The following is a 15,987-nucleotide window of genomic DNA, read 5'->3' on the forward strand; positions in this document are numbered from 1 at the left end:
AGCCATATGCAGAAAGCAGAAACTGGACCCCTTCCTGACACCTTACACTAAAATTGACTCCAGATGGATTAAAGACTTAAACATAAGACCTAACACCATAAAATCACTAGAAGGAAACCTAGGCAAAACCATTCAGGACATAGGCGTAGGCAAGGACTTCATGACCAAAACACCAAAAGCATTGGCAACAAAAGACAAAATAGACAAATGGGACCTAATCAAACTCCACAGCTTCTGCACAGCAAAAGAAACAGTCAATAGAGTGAATCGGCAACCAACAGAATGGGAAAAAATTTTTGCAGCCTACCCATCTGACAAAGGGCTGATATCCAGAATTTACAACGAGCTAAAAAAGATTTACAAGAAAAAAACAAACAAGCCCATTCAAAAGTGGGCGAAGGATATGAACAGATACTTTACAAAAGAAGACATACATGAGGCCAACAAGCATATGAAAAAATGCTCATCATCACTGGCCATTAGAGAAATGCAAATCAAAACTACATTGAGATACCATCTCACACCAGTCAGAATGGCAATCATTAAAAAATCTGGAGACAACAGATGCTGGAGAGGATGTGGAGAAATAGGAACACTTTTACACTGTTGGTGGGAGTGTAAACTAGTTCAACCATTGTGGAAAACAGTGTGGCGATTCCTCAAGGACCTAGAAATAGAAATTCCATTTGACCCAGCAATCCCATTACTGGGCATATATCCAAAGGATTATAAATCGTTCTACTATAAGGACACATGCACACGAATGCTCATAGCAGCACAGTTTACAATAGCAAAGACCTGGAACCAACCCAAATGCCCATCGATGATAGACTGGACAGGAAAAATGTGGCACATATACACCATGGAATATTATGCAGCCATTAAAAACGAGGAGTTCGCGTCCTTTGTAGGGACATGGATGAACCTGGAAACCATCATTCTCAGCAAACTGACACAAGAACACAAAATCAAACACCACATGTTCTCACTCATAGGCGGGTGTTGAACAAGGAGAACACATGGACACAGGGAGGGGAGCACTATACATGGGGGTCTGTTGTGGGGGAGTGGGGGGGACAGCGGGGGGGTGGGGAATTGGGGAGGGATAGCATGGGGAGAAATGCCAGATATGGGTGAAGGGGAGGAAGGCAGCAAATCACACTGCCACGTATGCACCTATGCAACAACCTTGCATGTTTTTCACATGTACCCCAAAACCTAAAATGCAATAAAAAAAATAATAATAATAAAATTTAAAAAAAAAAAAAAAAAAAAAAAGAAATGGCCAGGGCCTAGGACCCCTGCCATGCTTATTTATGAACTGGGGGCTGCCAGAGAAGAGTGTAGCCTCAGCTTGAAAGCTGAGGCAAGCCCTGAAAGCATTTGCAGCAACAAATGGTCCACCGACTGCACTCCTTGCAGATGTATAGCAAATTATTTCTTGAGGAGAAATTTAAGTGATACAACTCCACTTTAACAGTATACAAAAGTAGAATGACAGGAAGGTGGAATAAAAGCAGGCATTCCCAACAGCAGAGAAAGCATTTTCCTTTTCTTGCACATTTACTCTCATTGGATAATATTAACATTGAATATTATGTGGGTGTGGTATTATTCTTCAGATTTTAAGATTACTGGTATAAAAATATGCATAGTATATTCGTGTGTGTGTGTGTGTGTGTGTGTGTGTGTAGATATACACTTCCATAACTATGGTTACAAAAAACAGTAGAATGACATTTATCTTCTTTTTTGTAACTGCACAGAATCCATTTATTTTTGTAAGAGCATTCTGTTTTGTCTTGTTTTGTTTTGTTTTTTTTCTGGGAGAATCATCTCTCTTGCACGTTGTACTGTCAATGAACGAGAAATGCCAGTATTTAGGCTAAATTGTGTCTTCCCACTCCCCCGCAAAAATTATGTTAGGCTGGGTGCAGTGGCTCATGCCTGTAATCCCAGCACTTTGGGAGGCCGAGTTGGGTGGATCACCTGAGGTCAGGAGTTCGAGATCAGCCTGGCCAACATGGTGAAACACTATCTCTACTAAAAATACAAAAATTAGCCAGGTGTTGTGGCCCATACCTGTAATCCCATTTACTCTGGAGGCTGAGGCACAAGAATCGCTTGAACCCTGAAGGCAGAGGTTGCAGTGAGCTGAGATTGCTCCACTGAACTCCAGCCTGGGTGACAGAGGGAGATTCCGTCTTTAAAAAAAAAAAAAATTAATGTTAAAGTTCTAACCCCCTGTAACTCAAAATATATACATATTTGAAGATAGTATCTTTAAAGAGGTAACTTAGTGGAAATGAAGTCATTAGGGCAGGCCTTAATCCAATGTAACTGGTGTCTTTATGAGAAGAGGAAATCGGAACACAGACATGTGCAGAGGGCACAGGAGCAGAAGGTGGCCATCTGCAAGCCCAGGATAAAGGTGCGGATCAGATCCTCCTCTCACAGCCCTGAGAAGGAAGCAAACCTGCTGATGATGTCTTCCATCCTCGTGAAGCATGAGAAAATAAGTGTATTTAAGCCGCTCTGTCAGTGCTACTTTGCTAAAGTAGCCCTAGAGTACAGGCAGTTTTCTCATTCCCACTACAAAAGAAAAGAGGAATAGATCCTTACCTCACGCTCGCAGATGTAACTGGGGAGCAGGCACGTGATCTAAGCCCCACAAATCAGAAGACAGTTCTCAAGACGCAGAATCCCAGAGTCACCAAGACAGAGGCACAGTAGAAATTATTCATGGTTATAGCAGGGGTGGTAGCTACGCTGGCATTGTGCTAGGCTTATTTTGGCTCTGAACAGCTTGCTATGCTCCCTAACTTCTCAGACATCACCCCCACCTATCATCTGCTTCATTTCTTGTGTTTATTCCCTTCCCCCACAACATCCCTCCAGTGAGTTCCCTAGATAAGATTTGATTCTGTTGGTTTCAACCAGGAACCACAACTGATACAGAAACAAAATAAACCAATTGGGCAACAAAATTTGGGGTGGAGACAGTGTTCATTATTGGGGTAAAAAATAAAAATGTTATCTATCTTCCTCAAAACAAGACAAAATGAAAAAGCATTTCAGGAGGTAGATATAAATTGCTTTTTTTTTTTTTTTTTCCAGACAGTCTTGCTCAGTCACCCAGACTGGAGTGCAATGGCGCGATCTCGGCTCACTGCCACCTCCGCCTCTCAGGTTGAAGCCATTCTCCTGCCTCAGGCTCCCAAGTAGCTGGGACTATAGACACACGCCACCACGCCCAGCTATTTTTTGCATTTTTAGTAGAGATGAGGTTTCACCATGCTAGGCAGGCTGGTGTCAAACTCCTGACCTCGGTGATCCACCCACCTCGGCCTCCCAAAGTGCTGGGTTTATAGGCATGAGCCACTGCGTCCAATCAAATTGCTGTTTTTAACGGTTTAAAAAGCAACCTTTGAGGCATTACTGCTGAGACTTTCCCATAAAAATTATGCTGTATAAATCATATCTGCTTTTTCCAATTTTAAACCATTCTTTATAAACTAAAAGAAGTTTAATACTATTTTTTTTTTTTTTTTTTTTTTTTTTGAGCAGTCTCACTCTGTCTCCCAGGCTGGAGTGCAGTGGTGCGATCTTGGCTTACTGCAACCTCCACCTCCTGGGTTCAAACGATTCTCCTGCCTCAGCTTCCCGAGTAGCTGGGATTACAGGTGTCCACCACACACCTGGCTAAATTTTGTATTTTTAATAGAGTTGGGGTTTTGCAATATTGGCCAGGATGGTCTCAAACTCCTGACCTCAGGTGATCCTCCCACCTCAGCCTCCCAAAGTGCTGAGATTACAGGTATGTGCCACCACATCGGCTATACATTTCAACTTGCCTTCTTCCTCATTTCACTCTAGCAAGCCACAGGTAAAGGTCTGTAAAACTTACTAGACTTTTCACAATTTGTTGTAGCATTTAAATTTTCGGGGGAGAAGGTTTTTTATTCACATTAAAAGGAAAAATACAAATCAACATCCTCCTGCACTGCCCCACAGACCAGAGCTCACAAATATATAATCTCAGTATCTCAGAATTCTCAGTTTACACAGCAGTATGTTACCTGTATTTGATACTACTTAAAAATTATATGCTAATAATGTTGATTAATGTTGCCATTCTACTCAGAAGTAAATCTCTAATAGGGTAAATTTCCTTAGTCATATTTGGTGAATAATTTTTTCAGGGCCTCAACAAAGATATAGGAAGTGTCCTTTTCAAATAAAAGAGGCACAAAACTGAAAAAGATAACCAATATGTCAGACACAAGCTACAACTTAAAACGGCACTGACACAGAATGAAAAACGAAAGGTGACATTTTAAAATTTCTTGAAATATTTTGAAATCTTAAATTTAATACCAAAATTCCAATGACAATACATATGTTTTCAAAATGTTCAAGGCAAACAATCTAACTGAGCAAGGTATAAGGAAACTGAGATGCAGAGAACATAGAAACAATTTCCTATTTTTATAAGAACATAGACATGTATGTATAAATACATGCGTGTGCATGTATATAAATGCATAAAATTAGGATCAGAAAGATAAGCACTAAATTGTTGAATGCTTAGCTACAAATGGGAATGTTTTGGAAGATGTAGTGAAATAAAAGAATCTCTTATTTTCTTATTTCATAAGTTATGAAATTTTTACAGAAATAATTTTTATGTATTAATTATATAATAAAAGATTAATTAATCACATGTTAAGAACTCTGAATTTCACCTTATGCTTCAAGGTAAAAATTTTATGCCCAAATTACAGGAAGAATTAGCCCTGTCCTTCACTGAGCTCACCAAACCTCATCGGGAAAAATGTGTTTGATTCTCAGAAGAATTTTTGCCAAAGTAAGGGGTCTGCAAGGAAGGAAAATCGTTAACGGTTAGGGGTTTCAAATCTACTCCATAAGTTGAAAGAAACTGAACTGATTAACACAGTGAAAAATGAATCGAAGAGATATTAAAGACTTTGCAACTATTTTAAATGACATCAAGCAAAGGGGTCAAAAGTTTTAACTAGAGGATACAACTAGCATCAGTGGAAGAATAAGGAGGCAGATTTTTGTGTCACTATCAGAAATTCTAACAATTATAGCTGCCCCACAATGCAGCAAGTCATTATGAGGTAATTAACTCCCCATCTCTGGGTGGGGCTAGGTGACCATTTCACAAAGATGCTGAGAACAGAACCCTTGTACTTTAGTGTTGTACTAACTATATAATGTCTAGACTTATTCTAGAATAAATTTTATCTGGAGTACCCTTTCTTCATAGATTCAAACTATCATGCTCATGTTCTGTATTAGTTTCCAAGGACTGCCATAAGAAACTACCACAACTGGGTGGCTTAAAGGAGAAATGTATTGATCCACAATTTTAGGAGCTAGAAGTCTCAACCACAATGCTGTCGGGACACGCTCCCTCCAAAGGCTCCAGGGAAGAATGCTTGCTATATTTTCTAACTTGTGATGATTGCTGTCAAACCTTAGTATTCCTTGGCTTTTAGATGCACCAGTCTGATCTCTGTCTTTGGTTTCACATGACCTTCCCTCCTGTATGTCTGTGTCTGTTTACTCTTATAAAAACACCAGTCATTGGATTTGAATTCATCCTAATCCAGGATAACTGCATCTTAAGCAGTTCCATCTGCAAAGACTGTATTTCCAAATGAGGTGACATTCTGAGCTACCAGTTGGACATTTTTTGGGGGGAAGGCAGGGAACACTATTCAATATAGTGTGTGTTGAAATTATAAATTTTGGAACGCTTTATTCTGAGTGAGTTGGTGCTGTGCTTGAAGCCCAATCTTATGCCCATAATTCTGAAGGTAAATGGATAAACCATAGAGACTGGAAACGGAAGGCAAAGTAGAAGTACTGCACATGGAAGATGCAGAAGAACCTGAGATGAGGAGCAGAAATAAGTGTGGATGCGTATGCCTGAGATTCTTCTGAAGCAACTACAAGACCGAGGCAAAATACAAGATCTTCTGTAAAATTAGTGTGATTTTTTATAACTGTAATTTTAATATTCTTGGATGCCATTTACATGGCACCATGTATAATATATATGTTCATATTAGTTTGCTTTCTTTGTAATCAAAGATAATGCTACCAAGAAAGCAACCTATTAGTGTTTATAGATGTGGACTCTTGGCCATTTCCTGGCATCCCCCTGCAGCAAATTATGGAGAGCTGGAATGATTCCCAGGAAACTATATTGAAATTTACTCTATTTTCTCATTAAAGTCAGACAATTGTAGTGTATGGCATAAATTATACTTCCATTTAAATTACACATATTCCTTTAAACAAGAAAGAATTCTTTCCTACTGTAATCTTCAGAAGTCTATCTATAAATCCATAAGTGAAAGGGAGAGTTTTAAAAAATATTCCCAAATAAATTTTAGCATGAAATTTTGCAATATGCTAGCATTACATTCAATCTTACCTAATTGAGAAATGACTATTCCATATAAGTGATTTTTCTAGTTAATTGTCAGAAACTCCTAATTGAGTTTGTTTTCTTTGAAATCTTAACTATTTTTATGAGACCACCCCTTAAATGTATTAAACTGGCATATATTTATGAGTAAAGCTTAGTACATTATATTTAATATTATTTTCATTATTTCAATTGAAAGTTGTATATTTGCAGTGGGCCAAGTAGTGGCTCTGCAAAATTCATATTGTGAAGCTTTGACCCCCAGTACCTCAGAATGTAAATGTAGTTGGAGATAAGGTCTTTAAAGAGATGATTGAGCTGGGAGGGGTGGATCATGCCTGTAATCCCAGCACTTTGAAAGGCTGAGGAGGATGGATCACTGGAGCTCAGGAGTTCAAGACCAACCTGGCCAACATGGTGAAATCCCATCTTTACTAAAAACACAAAAATTAGCCGGGCACAGTGGTGTGCACCTGCAGTCCCAGCTACTTGGAAGGCTAAGGCAGGAGAGTTGCTTGAGCCCAGGAGGCAGAGGTTGCATTGAGCTAAGATCATGCCACTGTACTCCAGCCTGGACAACAGAGCCAGACCCTGTCTCAAAAATAAATAAAAATAAATAAAGAGGTGATTGAGTTAAAAGGAGGCTGTTAGGGTGGACCCTAATCCAAATTTATAAGAAGAAGAAATTTGGACACACAAAGAAACATCAGGTATGTATGCACACACAGAAGAAAGATCATGTTCTCACATTCAAAGCACATGTCCTCACATGCAAAGCCCATGTTCTCACACAGCAAAGAATGTGGTCATCCATAAGCCAAAAGGACAGGCTTCAGAAGAAATCAAACCTAAACTTTGACTTCTAGCCTCTAGAACTACGAGAAAATAAATTTCTGATAGTAAAACCCTCAATCTGCGATCTTTTGTTATGGCAGCCTGAGCAAACTAATACAATGTTCACTTCTGAAACCTGCAAATAACACCTTACATGGCACAGGAGTAAACAGTACTTTATATGGCAAAGATGTGATTAAGTTAAAGATCTTAGTGAGGAGAAAAGCAGATCCAGGATTATGTGAGTGAGCTCCAAATGCCATTACAAGTATCTTTATAAGTGAGAAACAGGTGGGATTTAGAGACACACAGAAGAAAAAAGAATGTGAAGAGATCTGCCAAAGAAAGCCCACAGCCATTAGAAGCTGGAAGAGGCAAGGAAGAGAATCTCCTCCAGAAGATCTGCAGGGAGCATGGTCCTGCCAACTTCTGGCTTTCAGACCTGTGAGAGAATAAATTTCTGATGTTTTAAACTACTATGTTTGGGGTTACTTGTTAATAACTGCCCTGGGAAACCAACACAACAATACATTCAATTTTGATATAGTCATGTCCTCATGACTCTTAGCATAAGGAGAATTTCTAATTGACTCCAGACTACATTGTAGTTATAATTGCACTGGAAGTATTTGCTCGTTGTTGACACTATCACTGATAAATATGTTACTTTTATAATTCATTCATTCAAGATAAATTCATGTATCACAAATTATTTAAGAGTCGAGGTGTCTTATGACCTTTCCTTTCCTCAACTTTTCTAATCTGTTTTTTCCCTAAATGTATTAAATATAAAACTCCACATATTTAAAGTTAAAAACTGGATTTGCTTTAAATCAATATTAGACAGCAAGGGGCACTCCATCTTCTACATGGGGTAAAGTTTATGGCTTCACAAGTATCATTTTTCTTTTTGAACAGCATTTTGCTTAACTTCCAATGAGTTTATTGTTATTTACCATATTTTTGAGGTTTCCGGAAGTCTGATTACCAGCTACTAACACATTAGTGTCAATTTATCAAAAAATTTTCTAAATAAATATTGCTTTATGTCTTCACAAAATGAAATTTTACCCTGCAAGTATGCTATTTAATACCTGTATTAATCCTTTCAGACCCTGTTTAAAATCTTAAAAATCTAGAACAAACACTTTAATTTATTTGAAGGCCAAGATTGAAGTTTGGATTGCCAATATAAAAGTAAATTTATCTTCATAAAATTATATTTGCTTCAGTATAATTTTAGCTAAACATAGAATTACAGTGCTCAGTAAAGAAAAAGTTCATTTGGAAAACACTACCGCTTAAAATTTTTCTGTAGTAAGTTAATAACCAAATTGAATCAACCTCAATCTCATAAATATTTCATATGTAGCTACTTGATGCCATGCACACTGCTAAGAACTGCCAGGGATTTATAGATGAGTAAGACATCCTGCCTACAAGGAGTTAATAGTCAAGAGAATGGTTTGCAGAGAGATTGATGTCAAATGAATGTGGTCTTGTAATTTCACACTTTGAGTCTTCACCAAATAGGCTCCACAATTCTGAAAATATATCAGAGAAAGAAAAAAATAATAAAAAAAGAAAAAGGTCAAAATAGTATTTAAATATAAATGTATATCCCTACTCATTTGTATCTATTGATATCTACCTATACATATCGTGCATGTGTGTGTGTGTGTTTGTGTGTGTGTGTGTGTGAGAGAGAGAGAGAGACAGAGACAGAGACAGAGAGAGTGCGAATATCCAGATCTGCTGAGTTCCTGGACCAGAAGTTACCAAAGGCAGCCAATTTCCTCGGATCTTAGTGAATAAAAAAATTGAAGTGCTTCATGAACACAAGACAAACATTAAGTCTTACTGTTCAAAGCTGAGACTAGAATAAGACTCCAATACCTGTGACAGGATCCTGAAAACCCCTGTACCTAAAAACTACCTGGGACCATATTTTACATAAACCTGTGTATCTAAAGGAGACAGATCTGACCTCAAGGTCAAGAACAGGAACAAACTGTCATCTAGTTTGTTGGCTGGATCTTCAATATTGTCACTGTCAGAACAGGACCTGAACTCAGTGAATTTGAAAACAGAAGATCAATACCAAAAATCAACAAAAGACGATTCTTTGAAATGTTCAATAAAATTGATATGCCTCTAGCCACGTTAATTAAGATTAAAAGGAAAGATGACACAAATTGCCAATATCAGAAATGAAATAGGGACATCACTACAGATCCCATGGACATTAAATGGATAATAGAGGAATATTATGAACAACTCTATGCCCACAAATTTTATAACCTAGATGAAATGGACCAATTTATTTAAAGACACTATCTACCAAAACTCACACAAGAAAAAATAAACAACTTAAATAGGCCAATATCTAGTAAAGAAATTGAATCAGTAAATAATAACCTTCCAAAACAGAAAAAAAACAGACCTAGATAGGTTCAATGGTGAATTCTAACAAACATTTAAGGAAGAAATTATATCAATTTTCTACAATCTCTTCCAGAAGATAAAAGCAAAGGGAATACTTTCTAACCCATTCTATGAGACCAGCATTAGCCTTATACCAAAGCCAGACAAAGATATTACAAGAAAAAAAAGAAAAACTACAGACTAAAATGTCTCATGAACATAGATGCAAAAACTCTGAAAATAAATTAGTGAACTTAATCCTACCACGTATAAAAAGAATTATACAACATGACCAAGTGGGATTTATTCCAGATATGTAATAGTGGTTCAATGTCCAAAATCAATTAATGCAACCCATAAAATTAACAGGCTAAGAAAAAAAGTCACTTAACCATATCAATAGATACAGGAAAAAGCATTTGACAAATTTAACAGCCATTCATGATAAAATCTCTCAACAAACTGGGAAGAGAAAGGAACTTTCTCAACTGGACAAAAATTATCTAAAAAAATATTATAAAACCCTACATCTAACTTCACACTAAATATTGAGAAACTTAAGTCTTCCCACTATGATCAGGAACAAGGCAAGGATGTCCCTTCTCACCACTGATTTTCAACATTGTACTGGAAGTCCTAGCCAATGTAATAAGGCAAGAAAAGAAAACAAAAGACATACTGAATGGGAAGAAAAAACAAATCTCTCTTTGTTCACAGATAGTATAATTGTCTACATAGAAAAATTCAAAAGAATTCACACACACAAAAATCTGAACTAATACACAATTATAGCCAGGTTGCAGGACACAAGGTTGACGTGCAAAAGCTGATCATTTTCCTATATACCAGCAATGACCAGGTGGAATTTGAAATTAAAAACACAATGCCATTTACATAAACCTAATAAAATATATATAAGATATATATAAGGAAAACTACAAAAGTCTAATAAAGACATTTAAAAAACAAATGGAAATATATTTTTTATTTATGGATAAGAAGACTGTATAGTGTCAAGATATCAGTTTTTCCCAACTTTATCTACAGAGTCAATGCAACCCCAGTCAAAATCCCAACAGTTACCTCATAGATATTAACAAACTGATATAAAATTCTATATAGGTAGACAAAAGACTCAGAATAGCTAACACTATATTGAAGAAGAGCAAAGTCAGAAGACTGACACTACCAAACTTCAAAATTTACTATAAAGCTACAGTAATCAAGACAATATGATATTAGTAAAAAAAAAAAAAAAAAGAACAATGAAACCAAACGGAGACCCCAAAAACAGACCCATATATATTCAACTGATCTTTGACAAAGAAGTAAAAGCAATACAATGGAGAAAAGATAATATTTTAGGCTGGGCAAGGTGGCTCACACCTATAATCTGGGTACTTCGGGAGGCCAAGGCAGGTAGATCACCTGAGGTCAAGAGTTTGAGACCAGCCTGGTCAACATGGTGAAACCCCATCTCTTCCAGAAATATAAAAATTAGCTGGGCATGGTGGCACACCCTGTAGTCCCAGCTACTTAGGAGGCTTAGGCAGGAGAATTGTTTGAACCTGGGAGGCAGAGGTTGCAGTGAGCCCAGATCATACCACTGCACTCCAGCCTGGGCGATAGAGCAAGACTCCATCTCAAAAAAAAAAAAATCTTTTTAACAAATGACGCTATGATACTGCAATAACTAAATATTCAATGAATCTAGACATAGACCTTGCATCCTTCAAACAAAAAAAAACTCAAAATTGATTATAAATCTAAATGTAAAACACAAAACTTTAAAACTCAAATACTAGAACATAAGAGAAAATCTAGTTGTTCTAGAATATGGCAATGACTTTTTAGATATAACACCAAAGGCACAATCTATGAACAAAACAATTGATAAGCTAGACTTCATTAAAATTGAAAACATCTGCTCTACAAAAGACATTATTAACAGAATGAGATGACAAGCCACAGACTGGAAGATAATATTTGCAAAAATCTTTATCCTTTACCTAATATGGAACTATTACCCAAAATATACAAAGAACATTTAAAACTCACCAATAAGAAAACAAAACAACATGATTTAGAAATGAGGAATTACACATGGACTGCTTGAGTAATCATCTGTCTGCCTGGGTGACAGAGTGAGACCCTGTCTCAAAAAAAGAGGTTGCGAGGGGGCCAAAACATCTGGACACCTCACCAAAAAAGACATACAGGTAGCAAATAAGTATATAAAAATATGCTCAACTTCACTGATATTAGGAAATTGCAAATTAAAACAACAATAAGACACTACTATACACCTATTAAAATGATTATAATCTGAAATAAAAGTACCAACAAATGCTGGTGAGAATGTGCAGTAAACAGCAATTCTCATCCATTGCTGGTAAAAATGCAAACAGTACAGCTACTTTGAAGACAGTTTAGCAGCTTCTTACAAAACTAAAGATATTCATCAGATGATTCAGCAATCATACCCTTAGTATTTACACAAGGGAGTTGACAACTTGTGTTCACACAAAAATGTGCACACCAGTGTTTGCAACAGCTTTATTAATAATTGCCCAAACTTTGAATCAATGAAGATATCTCTTAGTAGAAGAATGGATACAATACTGTGATATACATAGACAATGGAATTTTTTTGCACTAGAAAGAAATGAACTATCAACCCATGAAAAGACATGGAGAAACCTTAAATGCATATTACTAAGTGAACAAAGCCAATCTGAGAAGGATACATATTTGACATTCTGGAAAAGGCAAAGCTATGGAGACATAAAAAGATCAGTGGTTGCCAGGGACTAAGGGAGAGGGAAAGATGAGTTGCAGAGCACAGAGGATTTCTAGGGCAGAGATACTACTCTACCTGATACTATAATGGTAGATACATATGTCAAAACCCATAGAAGGTACAACACCAAATGTAACTCCAATGTAAATTATGGACTTGTAGTGATAATGATGCATCAACACAGGTTCATCGATTATAATAAATGTGCTATCGTGTAGGATATTCATGAGGAAGGCTATGTATGTGGGGGCAGAATGTATAAGTGGATCAAATGTCCATCAACAGATGAATGAATAAACAAATTATGGTGTATGTACAATGGACTATAATCCAGACTTACGAAGGAAGTTCTGACCACATGCAATAACATAGATTAACCTCAAGAAAATATATTAAGTTAAATAAGCTAGTCACAGTAAGACAAAAACTATATGACTGCATTCATATGAAGTATCTAGAATAGTCAAATTCATAGAGACAGAAAGTTGAATGATTGGTTTCTAGGGGCTAGAGGAAGAAATGTATCAGTTTACTATGGCTGCCATAACAAAATACCAAAAACTGACTTGCTTGAACATCAGTATTTATTTTCTCACAGTTCTGGAGGCTAGAAGTCAAAGAACAAGGTGGCAGGTTTGCTTTCTGCTGAAGCCTCTTTTCTTGACTTTCAGACGACTACCCTCTTGCTGTGTCCTCATATGGTCTTTTCTGTGTGTATGCATGCATCTCTGGTGTCTCTTTCTGGTTCAATTTACCTCCTCTTATAAAGACACCAGTCAGATTGAATTAATGCCCACCCTAACAGCCTCGTTTTAACATAATCATCTCTTTAGAGACCCTATCTCCAACGACCGTCACATTTTAAAATAAGGGGTTAGAACTTCAACACATAAATTTTGGAGTGATTCAATTCATCCCATAATGGAGAAATAGAAAGTGGTTGTTTAATAGGTATAGAATTTCAACTTTACAAGATGAAAAAGTTCTGGAGATTGCTTGCAAAGCAATTTGAATATACCTAACACTACTGACTGTACACTTAAAAATGGTTAAGACAGTAAATTTTATGTCTATCTAACCACAATTTAAAATACTAAGTTTTCAAAAAGGTTAAAACATACCAGATTGAAGACAACAGAGGAAAGAACCAGGGAAACTAAAGCCAAATCAATAGAAATTGCTCATTTGAACAACAGAGAAAAAATTAACTGCAAATAAACAAATAAAACCCCAGAGTCTTGGGGACCTATGGGATAAGATCCCAAAATCTAACGTGTTTATTTTTGGAGTCCAATAAGGAGAAAAGAAGTTGAGATGGAAAAAAAAAGTGAAGCTGAAAATAATATTTAAAGGCAAAAGTTCTAGTGTTTGACAGCATGGTAGCGTGACTACAATCAACAAAAATATATTATATATTTAAAAATAACTAGAAGAGAACATTTAAAACATTCCCCACACAATTAAATGATAAATATTCAAGGCAATGGATATACTAAATACCCTGAATTGCTCATTACACATTGTTTGCATGTTGATATGCAAACATGCATATGATATGTAATGATCTATATCAGAATATCACATGTAAAAGATAAATGTGTATAAATATTATGTAGCAATAAATAACAAAATGAAAGTGTTCACAAATAAAATCCACAAATGTGTAAAAAGAATTATGCTCCCATGACCAAGTTAGATTTCCAGGTATGCAAAGCAGGTTCATCATTTGAAAATCAATTTAATATATCAGATCAACAGGATAAAACTTTTTTAAAAAATGGTCTATCAATGGATGCAGAAAGAGCATTTGGCAAAATCCAATACCTATTGATGACAAAAACTCTCAGCAAACCAGAAGTAGAGAGGAACTTCCACATCTTGATAAAAATCATTTAAAAAAAAAAAACCTACAGCTAGCATCATACTTAATGGTGAAAGAGTGAATGTTTTCTGAGATTAGAAACAGATCAAGGATGTGTACTTTCACTGCTCTTACTCAACATAATACTGAAATTTTTAGCCAGCACATAAGGGAAAAAAATGAAAAGAAAGAAAATAAAAGGCATATAGATTGAAAAGGATGAAATAAAAAGCCCTTTTTATTTGCAGATGATATGACTGCCTACATAGAAAATCTCAAGCAATCCACCAGTAAACAAATAAATAAAAACCTCAGTACTAAATAGTTTAGCAAAGTTTCAGATTGCAAAATGAACACATAAAAATCACTAGGGTTCTTGACAATAATAATGCAGAAACCAAAATTTAAAACACATTACCATTTTTAACTATTACAAATAAAATGAAATATTTAGATATAAATCTTTTTATTTTTTTGGAGTACAGAATCTGCATGCTGAAAATCACAAAATGCTGATAAAAGTAATCAAAGAAGACCTAAATAAACAAAGAGACATTGTGTGTTCATTGATTAGAAGACTCCACAAAGATATCAATTTTCTCCAAATCGATCTATAATTTCAATGCAATTTCTATCAAAATCGTAGCAGAGCTTTTGTATAATAGACAAGTTTATTTTAAATTTTATGTGGAAAGGCAAAAGACCTAGAATAACTAAAAACAATTTTCCGAAAGAAGAATGAAGTAGAAGGAATCACTCTACATGCTATTAAGTCTTCCTATATAGCTGCAGTGCTTAAGATGGTATGGTATTGGCATTTTAGACCCAGATCGATGAGATGAGAATTAAGGAACCCAGAAACAGACCCACACAAATATGCCCAACTGATTTTTTAACAAAGGTTTAAAATTAATGCAATAAATGTTGCTGGAGCTTTTTAGCATTCATTGCAGAAAAAAAAAAATGAACTATCACCACCTAAACTTGTATCTTAAGACAAAATCTAACTCAAAATGGATTATGAACAGTAAACAATAAACAATTCAACTAGAAAATGGACTAAAGACTTGAACAGACATTTCACTGATGAGAATATAGAGCTAACAAATACGCACATGAAAAGATTTTCAACATCTTTAGCCATTATTAAGAATATGCAAATTAGAGTTACAATGAGATGTCACTACGCACCTCTACGAGTGACTAAAATAGAAAGTATGATAGCACTAGATGATGGTGTGGCAGTAGAGACCCTGGATCACTCATGCTCATATTGGAAACATAAAATGGTACAGCTCATGGCACAGCATCAGAACACATTCTTAGAGTTCTGGTTTTCATAAACCCCTATTTCTGGTGACCAAGGATTTAATTTCTTTTTACTTTTTTTTTTATTTAATTTCTTTCTTATGAGTTCAGATCAACATTTAATTCTGCATTATCTTAGTCTTCCATTTTACAGGAACCACAAAAACTTGTTTGAATTTCCTAATACATACATATCAAGCAAAACTCTACATATTTTTTAAGTTTTTTTTTAATTAAATTTATCTACCCGTGTATACCCACACACACACATAAACAACTTTACTTTTTTAATGCAGA

Source organism: Aotus nancymaae, unplaced genomic scaffold, assembly GCF_030222135.1.
Source record: "Aotus nancymaae isolate 86718 unplaced genomic scaffold, 86718_ANA_hifiasm-v0.15.2.pri h1tg000057l, whole genome shotgun sequence".
Lineage (NCBI taxonomy): Eukaryota > Metazoa > Chordata > Mammalia > Primates > Aotidae > Aotus > Aotus nancymaae.